The sequence below is a fragment of the Paramisgurnus dabryanus genome, chromosome 16 (genome assembly GCF_030506205.2).
Source record: "Paramisgurnus dabryanus chromosome 16, PD_genome_1.1, whole genome shotgun sequence".
NCBI classification, from domain to species: domain Eukaryota; kingdom Metazoa; phylum Chordata; class Actinopteri; order Cypriniformes; family Cobitidae; genus Paramisgurnus; species Paramisgurnus dabryanus.
The window spans coordinates 31,886,763-31,900,837 of record NC_133352.1 but is presented as its reverse complement, the minus strand read 5'-3'; positions in this window follow the sequence as shown (position 1 = coordinate 31,900,837).

Here is a 14,075-nt window from a genome sequence, read left to right as displayed (position 1 = left end):
GTGTTGATAATATTCTTTTTATGTTGCGTATATTTATGAGGTTGATTAATTTGGTAAACTGTTGAATAGTTTAATATACATCAACGTGCCATATTTCTAAAATAAATTAATAATTTTTCTGATGTCATATTTATTTTAATAAGTCAGAAACGTGCAGGCGGGCGCGTGCAGCAGGTGACGCTAATTATGGATCCTCCGAAGGTTAGACCGTCTCATTTCAGTTCTCTTCGCGAACTTCTGAGGCTTCCACCTTGAAAGACCGAGTGCTCATCTTTTAAGGTCGAATGCTCATAAGGTTGCAGCCCTTGAAATGGGACACAGCTACAGTCTCTTGACATCAACGTCATCACCACCAAGCGTCCGTTCAAACTTTATAAAAAAACACACGTTTTAAAACATGTTCCTTGATAAGGAAAAACTCTGTTGATACATATTTTTTTTGGCAATTGTTCCCATGGTTTTTTTTTTAAGTCAACAAATGTACAAAACAGGCATGCACTAGAAAAAAATTACATTTGTCAAAGGCAGACACACTGCACCGTCAACAGTCATAGTTCAATTACAAATAAGTATAAGAAATTAAACAAATATAAATAATAACTAATCAAACAGAAAAAAAGAATAAAAAGATAAATAAATAATACAAATTAAATAAATAATAAACTTTAAATAAAAACATATACAACTGGCTACAAGTACTTATTAGGTACAATGATCTTTGAGAAAATTGACTACTACGTTCCCATTTTGCGTTGTTTCTGAGATGCGTGATGACGTTTAAAGTTACACGTTAAAGATGACGTTGTGTAGTGTTTTATGTCGTAGAATAAGTGAAAATATTTTCGGAATATGTTTACCCGAAATCTTATTTAAGAGGTTTAACCAAACAATATTCAAAATGGATAGAACAACTTAACTAGCCAAAAAGTTTTTCAAATAAATAAATAAATAAAAATCAGTAGAGCATTTGCAGTTTTCAAACACTAGAGGCCACTGCAAACCTTCTCATTTCTCCCACACCTAACCGCTCTAACTTATTTCATGAAAATCCAGCTCTTCAACTATGTTTACAACTTTGTGTAATGATCCACTGTACCACTGTGTAATAAATTAAAAACAATTAATTAATAAATAAAACACTATCGTCTAATTTTACAATTACTCCCCATTGGATAAAGTCAGATTAAAGGGAATGTATAGCATCAAACCATTTTTGTCTCAATAACTGATCAGTTTGTTAGTATACTGACCAAGCAAATAATGCAATATGTCATATATTGATCAGAGTATACCGCAGGGTAACATACGAAGTAAAAATCTAAAAGGTCCGATCTGCCACCTACAATAAAACTAACTGTATGAACATACCCCCTTCTCATAATTCTACTGCAGTCCATTTCACACACATACACATACATATACACACTGACAACAGACAACAGTGATGCCCCTTCAATGCAATGCTTTCGCCCCCAGCTGCAGTTCCCAAATACATCTCTTCAGTACGAGATTGAATCTACCCCATTCATTAGCCTAAGTGGATGAGCGTCCCTAATAGATGCTTCTCTTCCCCTCAATAATTGCCGTTGATTGGCGTAAATTAGACCCTAGTTGCCAGACGAGTGATTCTCGACGACGATAATCTGATTCCCAACTGAAACTAATAGGATTTTAACTCTGGTTTGGCCTAATGTCCGTCTGTAAGGCCAGGCCCGGCTCTGTCAGGCCAGATCTGCCCTTCAGCCCCGCGGCCTCATGCACAGCTCGCTCTTACAGCAGGGCAGCAGATGAGAGCGGGCGACTAAACCAATTTATACCCTCAGGTGAACACACACGCGTGCACGCGACCGAACCAGTCCTATTAACAGATGGTGTGGTGAAGAAGAGTGTTAACAGAACTTGACTTTAAGCCCTTAACCATACATCAAAAGTTTGGGCCTGTCTTTACACTTTGGCAAATTCACCCGAAGTGTTGATCGACATTTACAGTTTTTTTTCATTTGGCAGACATCTTTATTCAAAACAACCGTGCATTTTACGTATGCATGTTCTCTGGGATCAAACCCAAGGCCTTTGTATAGTGCAATGCTCTGCCAGTTGAACTACACTATCTCATAGTGGTTGCCAGGGTGTTGCTATGCTGTCGCAAGCCAGGGTGTTACAGGTGATAGCAAATAAGTTACACGTCAAAATGTAATACTTTAACAAGGATACTTTAAGGACCACGTCCCTAATAAAAATCATCCTTATTTGCCAGTATTATTTGTCATCAGGATGATAAGAGCGAGCAGCACATCTCGAGTCTAATGAAACTTCACTCCATTAGCACTGAATCGGACAGATTGCCTTCCCAGAGAAATGAATTGAGTTTTTTGTATTTGTGAGATCATTCTGCCTGCATTAACTGATCTTTATCCCATCTCTTCATCACCGGCAAATCAGGTTAGACGGCCATGATTAGCTGGGGTGGCCTCCCTTTTTAAGCAGTAATTTGGTTTAGCGGCTTAGCTGATAGCGCCATTAGGACCAATAAAGGCCTTGCTTGGCTCGGGGAGTGAAACAGATTCTCTCGTAACAGATGGCAGATGCTGGTAAAGGGGTTTGATTTAGAGGGGGCGAAAGCAAAGTTTGTGTAACCGTAGAAGTTTAAGCATCCAGCTCTGGCTGCACGTCCTTTGTGTTTTTTTTTTGGGCATTAAAAAACCGTCTAACCTTTGTTTTGCACTTGATTTGGTTACGTGAGTCGATATTTTGTGGAATAACATAGCAGAATTTGAGCATCCGAGTTGTTTTATTTTCATTGATTCTCGGGGATAAACTCTCAGCAGATCATTTGAACAGAATTATGGTAAATATCTTGATTTAGGGATTTTCTGTCTTTTTGAAATAAAACGTATTAATGACACAGGAAATAATTCAATTTATTCCTTTAAGCCAAAATGTTGAGTCTTCCTTTATTTGTGAGTCACTTTGAATAAATAATGAGCAATTTCATGCAAATGTCAACATTACCATATTTTTTTTTACCTATACTAATGTCTCAGATGTCAATACTTGCTGGTTAACATACCCATGCAAGGATTTGTAAAAAAATTTTACAATTATTTTTCAGTTAGGTAAGAGTTCAGAATTGTGACATCCATAACAATGTTTTTCCTCTGTTGTGTATTATTGTTGTGTAGTTTTTATTCACCGAATACGATGTCTCCCAAAAACTTTAGTCTCCTTTTTATCACATCCATAAGACGTGTATTTTCCTCATCTAAAATAGAAAGCATGTGCATGGACATATTTTTCTGATGTCTGGAATCTGCCATTATAGGTTTAAAAAAATTATACCACTGGGCTGTTAAATGCTTTATTCTGATTGGTTGATACAGATATGCATTATTTTCCGATAAATGCACACCTGACCTGTCAAATGTCTTAAAATAACCACTAGAGCAATGTCTGTGGTAACTGTGGTATAAAAGGAATAATTGACTCCGGTCCTTCACAACTATATTTTTTAAGTTGTGACAACTCATTTCTGTTGACATGTAATTCTGAGTTGATTTAACAAAAAATTTTAAGACAGCAACGTATTTTTTACAGTGTATTTTGACAAGGTTTTTTTGATTTAGATCAGGGTATTAGTGCTATGTAAAGAACAAAGTGGGTCCACCTGTGGCCCCTGTGACATTTTAGAAACTGACTCTGACCACGTCATAATTTTCCAAAAATTGTGATGAAATATAAAAACTACACTATAATAGCTTTCCAAAGATATATAGTTTGTCAAGATTTTTAGGTTTAGGATTGGGTATTAGTGTTATAAATATGTAAAAACAATGTGGGCTCGCTTGAGGACCCGTGGCCTTTTAGAAAATCTTTTCCCAAAATGATGATGACAAATGAAAATCTCTTAGAGCTTTCCATTGATATACAGTTTGTCATGATCAGTGTTGGGGGTAACACATTACAAGTAACGCGCATTACGTAATATTACTTGTCTGAAGTAACAAGTAAAGTAACGCATTACTTTATAAATGTACACATTAATATTTGAGTTACTTTTTAAAAAAAGTAATGCGAGTTACTTTTCAGTTTAATTAATTCAATTTAAAAATAAAATAATGTACTGAATTAAACTGAACATATAAACGTAGGTTTACACACTCTGTGTGCCTGAACGGGAACAGTTTGAGTCAGAAACGGAGATGGCAGGCCAGAGCTTGACATTTTTGCGATCATAAAAACACCTGCAAGGTCTGAAAGAGATCAAGCCTCAGCCAAGTAAGAAAAAGTAACGCAAAAGTAACTTAAAAGTAACGTAAGCATTACTTTCCATGAAAAGTAACTAAGTAACGCAATTAGTTACTTTTTTGGGGGTGTAACTTGATATTGTAATGCATTACTTTTAAAAGTAACTTTCCCCAACACTGCTCATGATTGGATAAGAATTCATATGCAAAACACTGAAGTAGGCTTCCCACTGGTGGGACAGTGACATTTAGCAGAATATAAATGTTTTGAAGCACACTCTTTTCATAAATGAATCAATTACTTTGCCTTAGTCTTTACTAAAACTATAAAATAACAGCTTCACGCAAAGCATTCTGGGAACCAGAAATCAATCTTTTTCATTTTTTTCCTTCAAATTTTGATTCCCAGAATGCATTGCATGAGGCTGTTATTTTAGGTTTATACTGTAAAGATAAAAACTTTTTAATGTTCATTTAATTTAAACAAAATGTTGCCAGTAAATAACACAAATTAAAATCTACAGTAAGTTACAGGAAACAACTGCTAGTAATACTAATTCCTACAGACTTTTTTTTACAATGTAACGTTGGAATTGGTCAAATTTTAACATTTATAAACGCACACATGTCAATCAATTGAACTCGATACTGAGGTTGATTTGAGTAATGACTGTACAAACAACATAAGGTTGTATATCTTTACAGGGCCTATTTAGAAAGCAGGAAAAAGCTTCTCATTAATGTAAGAACAACGCCGCCATTTCCCGCTCAGTGCCGTCTCTGGAGAGAGAGACTTATGAGAGAGCACTTCAGATGAATGAATGTACACGAAACCGCTTTAATTATTCACATACAGCTTGGCACAGGGTGTGACTTTTGGGAAACACAGCCCACGGTGCCCAGTTTTGTATACCTGTTGAGCATCGAGTCTATTAAAATGACAGAATTATGCTCTCTGAATGGTCAGTCTCAGCAATTATCGACAGGTTTGCGGAAAGGTTCGGAGACCAAATCAATCACCCTGACCAATATTACCAGCTCAGATTGGCCATTTTAACGTCTTAAAGTGCCGAGTCTTTAAATCGTGGCTAATGCTGTGATGCTAAGGAAAATAAAGACACTTTAAAACAATTTAAAAGGAAACCAAGGGTGTGCTTTGCAGGAAAACCCTTCCTGTGGTGAATCTGTGACGGTTCGTGTTAATAACACGGGTTTCTGGTGAGGTTAAAGACTTAACATGTTATAAAGTATTTCATAATGTATAAGAAATAATGGATAATGGCATAAATGTGGACTATAAACTAACGGACACACAGACTTACCTGACATGATTTGTTTAATCTGCTTTTTGATTCTGCTAACTGATTACTGATTGCTGGTGTAAATTACAATATGTCAAGACATTTTTATGAAATCCATTAAGATAAACTTAATACCTACAACACAGCGTGTGTACACAGCTCGACAAAACATCATAATGCGATTTCACAGCATGTCAGGCCCTGAAGGAGTTTATAATGCAAGAAACTCACCGGAGGACAAAACTACTGTGGTTTGTTTGCAAATTAGTTTGTTCCTTCAGATTACTTAAATCACTCCTAAATTATATTTTTAAGTATCTTATACTTACATATAAGAAGTACCACAATACATTAAATGAATAAAAAAAAAACTTTAATTAAACAAGGTACTGCTATAGTATAGGCCACCCCAAGCTTTGTTTTTGTTTTAATGAATATATATTTTCAATTTTATTATTAAGATAAAAACGGGAAACACTGGAAAATGTACACAAAATGTAAAAAATACACAAAATGCTCAGAACAAAATGGCTTCTTTTGGTAAAAGTCAATATTTAGTATGTAAATGTAGTCACATTATGCAGGCCAGATCTCAACATTTTTGCGATGAAATATGTAATTTCTGAATGCAGAACTTTTCAGTCATAAAAAACACTTGCAGGGCCTGAGATCAAGCCTCAGCCAAGAAAAAGTTACACAAAAGTAACTAAAAAGTAATGCAAGCATTACTTTCCATAAAAAGTAACAAAGTAACGCAATTAGTTACTTTTTTTTGGAGTAACTTAATATTGTTACTTTTAAAAGTAAATTTTCCCAACACTGCTCACGGGACTAAACATCTTCAACTCTTATGAGAAGAATTCAAACATAAAATGTGGCAAAGCAAGTCATATGTTCACACACATACTCATACAATGTATAGCTTAATGCATTTTATGTTGCATTAGATCATGCAAAATGCATTAATGTTAAATGTAAGTGACATTTGAGTGCACAACTGAGGTCATCTTTAATAGTTTTACAAATATAAGCATGTAGAAAGATGATACTTATCGACATTTAAAAAAAATTTACAGTACCACAATTGTGCAAAGATACACACAACATTTATTATCACAAACCAACATGTCAATCACTCAAGTGCTTGTACATATAGCAACCAAACTGACATCGCTGTATATTACAACCATTTGGATTTACAAGCATTTGTTTCATATGTGACCTCCGCTTACTGACATCATTGTTATCAAGGAATTTAATTTGTTGAGGCTCCATGAAGACTGTGAGACTGTGTGTGTGTGTGTGTGTGTGTGTGTGTGTGTGTGTGTGCATGCTCGAGTGAATGAGAGAGAGAGAGAGAGAGAGAGAGAGAGAGAGAGAGAGAGAGAGAGAGAGAGAGAGAGAGAGAGAGAGAGAGAGAGAGAGAGAGAGAGAGAGAGAGAGAGAGAGAGAGAGAGAGAGAGAGAGAGAGAGAGAGAGAGAGAGAGAGAGAGATGACAATGAATCTTCATGAATCTGACACGCGTGTCCATTTGGAAATAAATCACAAGAACACAACGCCCATTACAGTACAAAACAGACAACAAAAACTGACATGAATAAGAATGATGCACATATCAAATTTCGTTTCCTTTTCATGGGTCTTTAATGATGATGAAAGGTTTTTCAAAGAATATTTCATACGATTTGCATTTCTTTCAAATAGCTATCCAATCTGTTTGGATCTGGAATGTTGACAAAGCTTGTTTCTAAACCTAATGGTTTTCATCCTGTGTATTTTTATTCTTCAGCACAATGTGATGCAATCATATTCTAATTTATATGAATGTTTACTTGTTGTTGTATTAAATACTCTCGGGAAAAGGTGTAAAAAGCACTCACTGGGGTGGTACCCTTTCAAAAATGTACACATTTGCACTTAAAGAGAGCATATTAGTACCCCAAGGACACGTAATGGTACCAAATGTAGACGTATCTGTACATATTAGGAGGTTACTGTCCCAGTGACTGCTTTTGTACAAGTTTTCTTTATAATTGTAAAATGTATTAAAGATGTCAACATATTAAATCCAGATGGAAGAAATATGTTTTTAAAAACTGTTATTATATGTATAAAACATACTAGACAAAAAGTATAAAGACACATGCATACAGACATATCTCTAGAGATGCATATTAAATACAGGTCGATATAAGGCAGTTATTGTTGAGTCTTATGTTTTTCTCTGACAAACTATTACTGCTGCTGCTTTCTTGTCTTGTTTATAGTCAAAGGTTTAATAAGTGATCTGCATTTGATCTGCAAGCAAGCATTTTCATTTCACTTATTTAAACCCATCGAGGTGGATTGTGGGACGACAGCTAAAATGACAGGCTGAAATATTTATTTTTATTTGTTAATACTTGTAGATTCATTTAATAATTTTACCCATATATGTTTTAAAGGGGACATTTCATAAGACTTTTTTAAAGATGTAAAATAAATCTTTGGTGTCCTCAGAGTACCTATGTGAAGTTTTAGCTCAAAATATCATATAGATAATTTATTATAGCATGTTAAAATTGCCACTTTGTAGGTGTGAGCAAAAATGTGTCGTTTTTTGGTGTGTCCTTTAAAATGCAAATGAGCTGATCTCTGCACTACATGGCAGTGCCATTAAGGGGCGGTATTATCCCCTTCTGACATCACAAGGGGAGCCAAATTTCAATGACCTATTTTTTAACATGCTTGCAGAGAATTGTTTACCAAAACTAAGTTACTTGGTTGTTCATTTTCACATTTTCTAGGTTGATAGAACCACTGGAGATCCAATTAAAGGGATAGTTCGGCCAAAAAATTATATTTAACCCATGATTTACTCACCACGAAGCTGTTCGAGATGCATATGTCCATTATTTTTCAGACAAACACATTTTCAGATATTTTAGAAAATGTTTTAGATCTTTCAGTTAATCAAATGTGAAGTTATGGGGTCCACGACCTTCAAATCCAAAAAATGTGCATCCATCCTTCCCAAAACAAATCCAAACGGCTCCACCATGATAAACAAAGGCCTTCTGAGGGTAATCAGTCCTGTTTTGTTGTAGAAATATCCACATTTAAAACTTTATAAATGAAAATAACTCACTTCCGGTAATACCGCCATCTTGGTCACGTCCACATTCAAGATGAGAGCTTACGCAGCTCACAGAGGTTTCTCTGAGATGTACTAACAACTGTGAAAATAATTGACTTAAACATGTGTACAGTTTAACCTTAAAGGGGACAGATAGTGAAAAACCATTTTTACCTTGTCTTTGTTGAATAATGGTAGTCTACCCACATTCACAAACATACAAAAAGTGCTAGACATGCTTAACATCTCAGTCTCATAGAAATTTCTCTTTTAGAAATGTCAGCCAGAAAACGGCCCAATCTGAAAAACTGATGCTTATGACATCACAGGCATCTAAGTGCCCCTCCACTTTAAAATAATTGGCTACATTTTTTGAGTGGCAGCAAAGTCAGCCAATCAGTAATTAGATTGCAAGATAAGCCAGTAGGGGGAGCCAAATAGGTGCAAAACCACTTGTTTAAAATCCCCCACCCTAATAGAGCTATCTGAGAGAGGTTTTTAGGAAGCTTCTAAGGCATTACAGACCCAAACAAAAAATTTTTTGTCTACATGTCACATCACAGAACAAGGATAAATACCCTGTTCAATCATTTTATGTCACCTTTAAGGAATACATTTCTTAGTAGACAACATAATAAACTAAACATCCAGACTATGTAATGTGAAGAACATTCTGTAAAATATAACCTTGATATCACTCAGTAAGATCACGCCATAGTTTAAAATCTATGTAAAATCAGTAATTCAATCTTTAATGCTCTTAATCCAATCATTAGATTAAGACTTTAACCTGGATTTTACAGACAGGGTCACAATTTTCAAGTATTATTCAAATTTTTAATCTGGTGGCTCCCTGTAGCCTCATGGGATAGAAAAGTGTCCATCTGACACATACAGAGCCAGTAGTCCATCGGATAAATTTTTGGCATAAAAGACATCCTCCTGACTTTGCACACTGATTTTTGTGTAATATATAGTATGGACGTAGGCGCTTTTGGACACGGGAGTTTCTCTATTAATTGGAGCGGGGCTGATATTATCATAGACGCTCAATCTGTGTTAGTTAATAGTACAAACTGAAGGCACACTGCTGCCTCCCTGGTGTTGAATAGAAATAGCCTGAAGCGATTAGCCCACTAAAAGAGCCACTCATTAGGAGGTAAGCAGTGAATGAGATCTGCTCACCGCAGCTAATCAATATTAATGATGGATTATTTACAATTAACAATGGCCCCTTAATGGCCGCCTAATTGTTTGTTTTGGTGTTACGCGGAGAGGTGAGAGCAGCGGATAAACTAAGGACATTAGTAAGATAGAGGAGCTAAATGTCTTCTCACTTTCTTTCACAGCTCAGATCAACTCATTAGCAACCGAAGACCGTTGTGGTTTTCATGCTGAGCTACTACAACAATCTTTTCATAAGGAAAATGAACTTAGCCGGACAACTGTTAGTATACTGTAGGATGGGTGTGGCTCGTAGTTCCTGTATCTCACGTGGTAGAGCCTTGTGTTAGTAGCGCAAAGGTTGTTGGTTTGATTCCAGGGAACACACACCAGGGCCGGCGTCAAGGGGGGGCGTTCGCGGGCAGTGCCCCCCCGAACAGGTTGTTGTGCCCCCCTACAAAGTTTTTTATTACTTTAATATACATTAAGAAAAATTAAAATAAATTAAACATTGAATGTTTCATGACTTGTAATGTAATTAAATGAGGAAAATGTAGTTGATATATGTTTTCTTTAATTAAAATAGACCAGTTTCTCTGATTGGATGTATTGCCGCGTCTCACCCGTCTAACGTCTTTATCATATTTGTGACTTGATACTAGCAACGTGTTTTTTCGCGGCATTTTATGGATCGTGTAAAATATGGATATTAGAACATTTAGAACGAACCAGCACCGCCTGCTTCAAACACAGACTGGCTCAAACTCAGATTAGAGGTCGAGGTGGAATTTACAAATCTACAGGACACTGTTTTAAGGAAGTTTAATGTTCTCACACGCCGTCTTCAGCTATTTCAAAGGTAAGTTAGCGTTGTTTTAAATTACGTAAGCTTAAATGTGAAGTGTGGCTATAGACCGTTAACAGCATTACGACGTGATTATGGTAAAGCGGCTTTTTTAAAGCTAGGACGCGGTGTGCGCCGCGCTATGAAACCCATTCATTTCAATGGCTTGCGCCGCGCGAGGGCGGTTTGTTGTTGCGTCGAGCGCGCGCGCAGCGGAGCTCAGCTTGCGCTCACGCCGCGGTCGAAGTTCAATAGTTTTGCGCATAGTTTGTGGTCTTTTGCACTTTATACGGGAAATGAGCTGGCAGTCTGTACCAGTTGTATGAGTGTGTGCTTGCTGTATTTGTTGTTTTAATGTCTTGTTTTTGCAAGTTATTGTTGCTATTGCGTGCCCCCCGTTGGAAGCCGAGTGCCCCCCTGTTAGTTATGGCCTGGCGCCGGCTCTGACACACACGCATGCAGTATATAGATTGAATGCACTGAAAAGGTAAGGACGCACCAAACCGAAAGTAGCACGGACTGTGAGGTCAACTCACATTGCCCACGTGCTGGCTGCATTTGCGTTCAAAGTTGCCTTGGTACACCAAATAGATGGTGGCCAAGGAGCACGTCTGTAATGCTTGTGTTCATCAAGTCCTTTTCCAACCCCTCTTCTGTTTGCCAAGAGCGCTTGCGACAAAACGTGGCTGGCAGTAAGTTAATTTTCGTTGAGCCTGTCAATCAATTTTGAATGCACAAATTAGCAGTAAGTGGGGTCGTCGTCAGATAAGAAATGAAAATAAATGGAGCAGTGGGCCATGTTAGTTGCAAGCCCACTGGGTTTTTTTCTGACTGGTGCGTGCGTGTACATTCGTTACTGTCGAAAAAAAAATGGCAATGGGTCGTGTCAAACTCGGGTCTAATTTTTTTGTATTTGTCTCAGGTCTTTCTTTTAAAAAAAAATGATTTATGCATGTCGGGTTCTGGTAAAAATTGATTTGGGTCATTTGGGTTAGGTAAATTTTTTTGCAATGATACAAAACAAAGCAATGCTCATTTACCAAATATCACTCACCACAGATGAATTTGTGATATATATCTTCTAAAAGTATTTGCATTTTTGAATGAGAGATGCCAAAAATTAGATGAGCGTTCTGTGCATACCTCTTGACTTCATCGTTTGCTTGCGTTGCCACTTTTATTCATCTTAAATGTATAGCAGAAGATTTTCCCGAATTTTTGAAAAGAACCGCCCCTCCACTTTTTTCAAAAAATGCACATGTTCTTCTCTTTGCGTTGTTGCTGTCGGCATGGCTTATACATTGAGATGTTTACCGTGTCTGCGCGGTTCATGACTTGTGCATTGCTAATCATAGCTTACGTCAACTTTTATTAGTAGTGATTTTAAATGCATTTCTCCAAATAGCATGACAAACTTTACCTGTCAAGTAGAAACTTTGCGTGTGAAGCCCAACCTGTGCTTTCAGTGCACGCCAGCGTGTGAAATATTCTCCCAAAAACACTCTGCTCTTGTTTCTTTCTTCATAGGCCTTTCTCTTCTTCTCATACAATTCGTAGACACTTTTTCTCTTGCGACCCTTAGACATTTTGAAAAAACACGATGAATGGCTGAAACCGTAGACCACCACACATATAACCATGAAAGTGTGCATGTGCAGAAAGCGAACGTAGGAACGAGCACGTACGACGGCCTTCTGTCAACATATTACCAGAATGATTGACAACTGGGATGACCAATAATCTTGATGATCCACCCAGAAAAAGAAAATCTTCCGCTATACCTTTAAGCCACATTCACATTAGCAGCGCCTAGCAGTAGCAGAGCGACACGATCTCATTGATTTCAATGGAAGCTTGGCGAGTTCCGGCGACACAAGCGACAGTGACCGTTGGCGACTGGATGGGCGTGTCCAATCGTGCGACAAAGTTGAGAAATGTTTAACTTAATGCAAATTGTGAGCGACTTTCAGGAGCGACTATCAATGAGAACGAAGCAGTGGAGTTTACGTCACCCGTCTCTCGTTAGTTACTGGAGTGGACGGAACTTATTTGTTTATGACAAACAGATTTAGAAACGCCTTTTTTGAAAGGGACGAGCGACATTCTCGCTTATATTATATTGTGAATGTACTTTACCTTTAATGTACACAGGTTGGCTATGCTGAACAGCCAATTCAACTTGGTGAATGGGCCAAAAAAAAAAAAGGCGACAGTGACTTATTTTGGCAGATGGCGCTGAAAGCACAAAGAAATTAAGTCAGATGACGCTCCTGCCAAAATGCTGACCATTGGCTTGGTGTGTACCGGGCTTTAGTTGCTTTTGATAAAAACACCGGCCAAATGCATTAATGAAATGTGCTCTTGTATAGCTCAGTGGTAGACCATTCATTGCATTACCAGCAAGGTCATGTGTTGAAATACAGGGATCACAGATACTGATAAAAAATTGATGCACAGTAAGTCGCATTCAATGAAAAAAAATATTAACTTTTTAAGGTAAGTGGTGCAATCAATTTATTTAAGCTACATAAAAAAGAAAAAAAACTTTAAAAAACCTTTAAAAAAATGTGTAAATTAAAACTGTCTCTTAAATGTATGAATGTAAATAAGCCAAAATTTCCCCAGGTGCACTGTCCCAGTTATGTGTCCTTTATGAAGTTTTGGATAAAACCACAATGAAATGTGGTTCTCAGTAGCTTTTTCTTCAGGACCCAGATTTTACAACTCAAAGGCACAAAAAGTGCTCATTTGCAAAATTATTTACATACCGAACAGGATTTTTTGTTGCTAAAGTCTCTATAAAAATTGTTTAAAGCTTTTTGCAGTCATCTGCCTAATTTGCCTAGTGCTCCTGTATAGCTCAGTGATAAAGCACTGCGTTAGCAGCATGAAAGGTCATGGGATTGAACCAAGGTAACACACTTACTGATACAAATGTTTGGATAAAAGTGTCTGCCAAATGCATAAATGTAATTTAATCTAGTTTTTACTAAATGATTGATAGATTTGCACCAAAAAATCTTGAATAGATTGAATGCAGAGCATTTGATATACAGAAAAAAAGACATGGGAACTGTGTTCCTACATTTGAACAGCTTTTTAAATGTTGCTGCTTTATTATTTTCATTTCTTCTGTCCATGACCCTACAGTACAGATCCGTAATCTTTTTTTGGGAATAACTATGTTCCAATTTTCCAAAAATGTTAATCGATGTGCTTGCTTGCTGTAAATACTGCATGCCTGATGAAAGACACACTTTCTTTGTATGTGAGAAACAACCGCCTTGGAGAGATTGAGGTCTGCAGATAATCATGTAGTACCTGACACCCCCTCCCATGCAGACACACAACAAATTGAGCTTTGTGCATTTTGATTGGCTGTTGCTCATCTCTAAGCTCACACCTT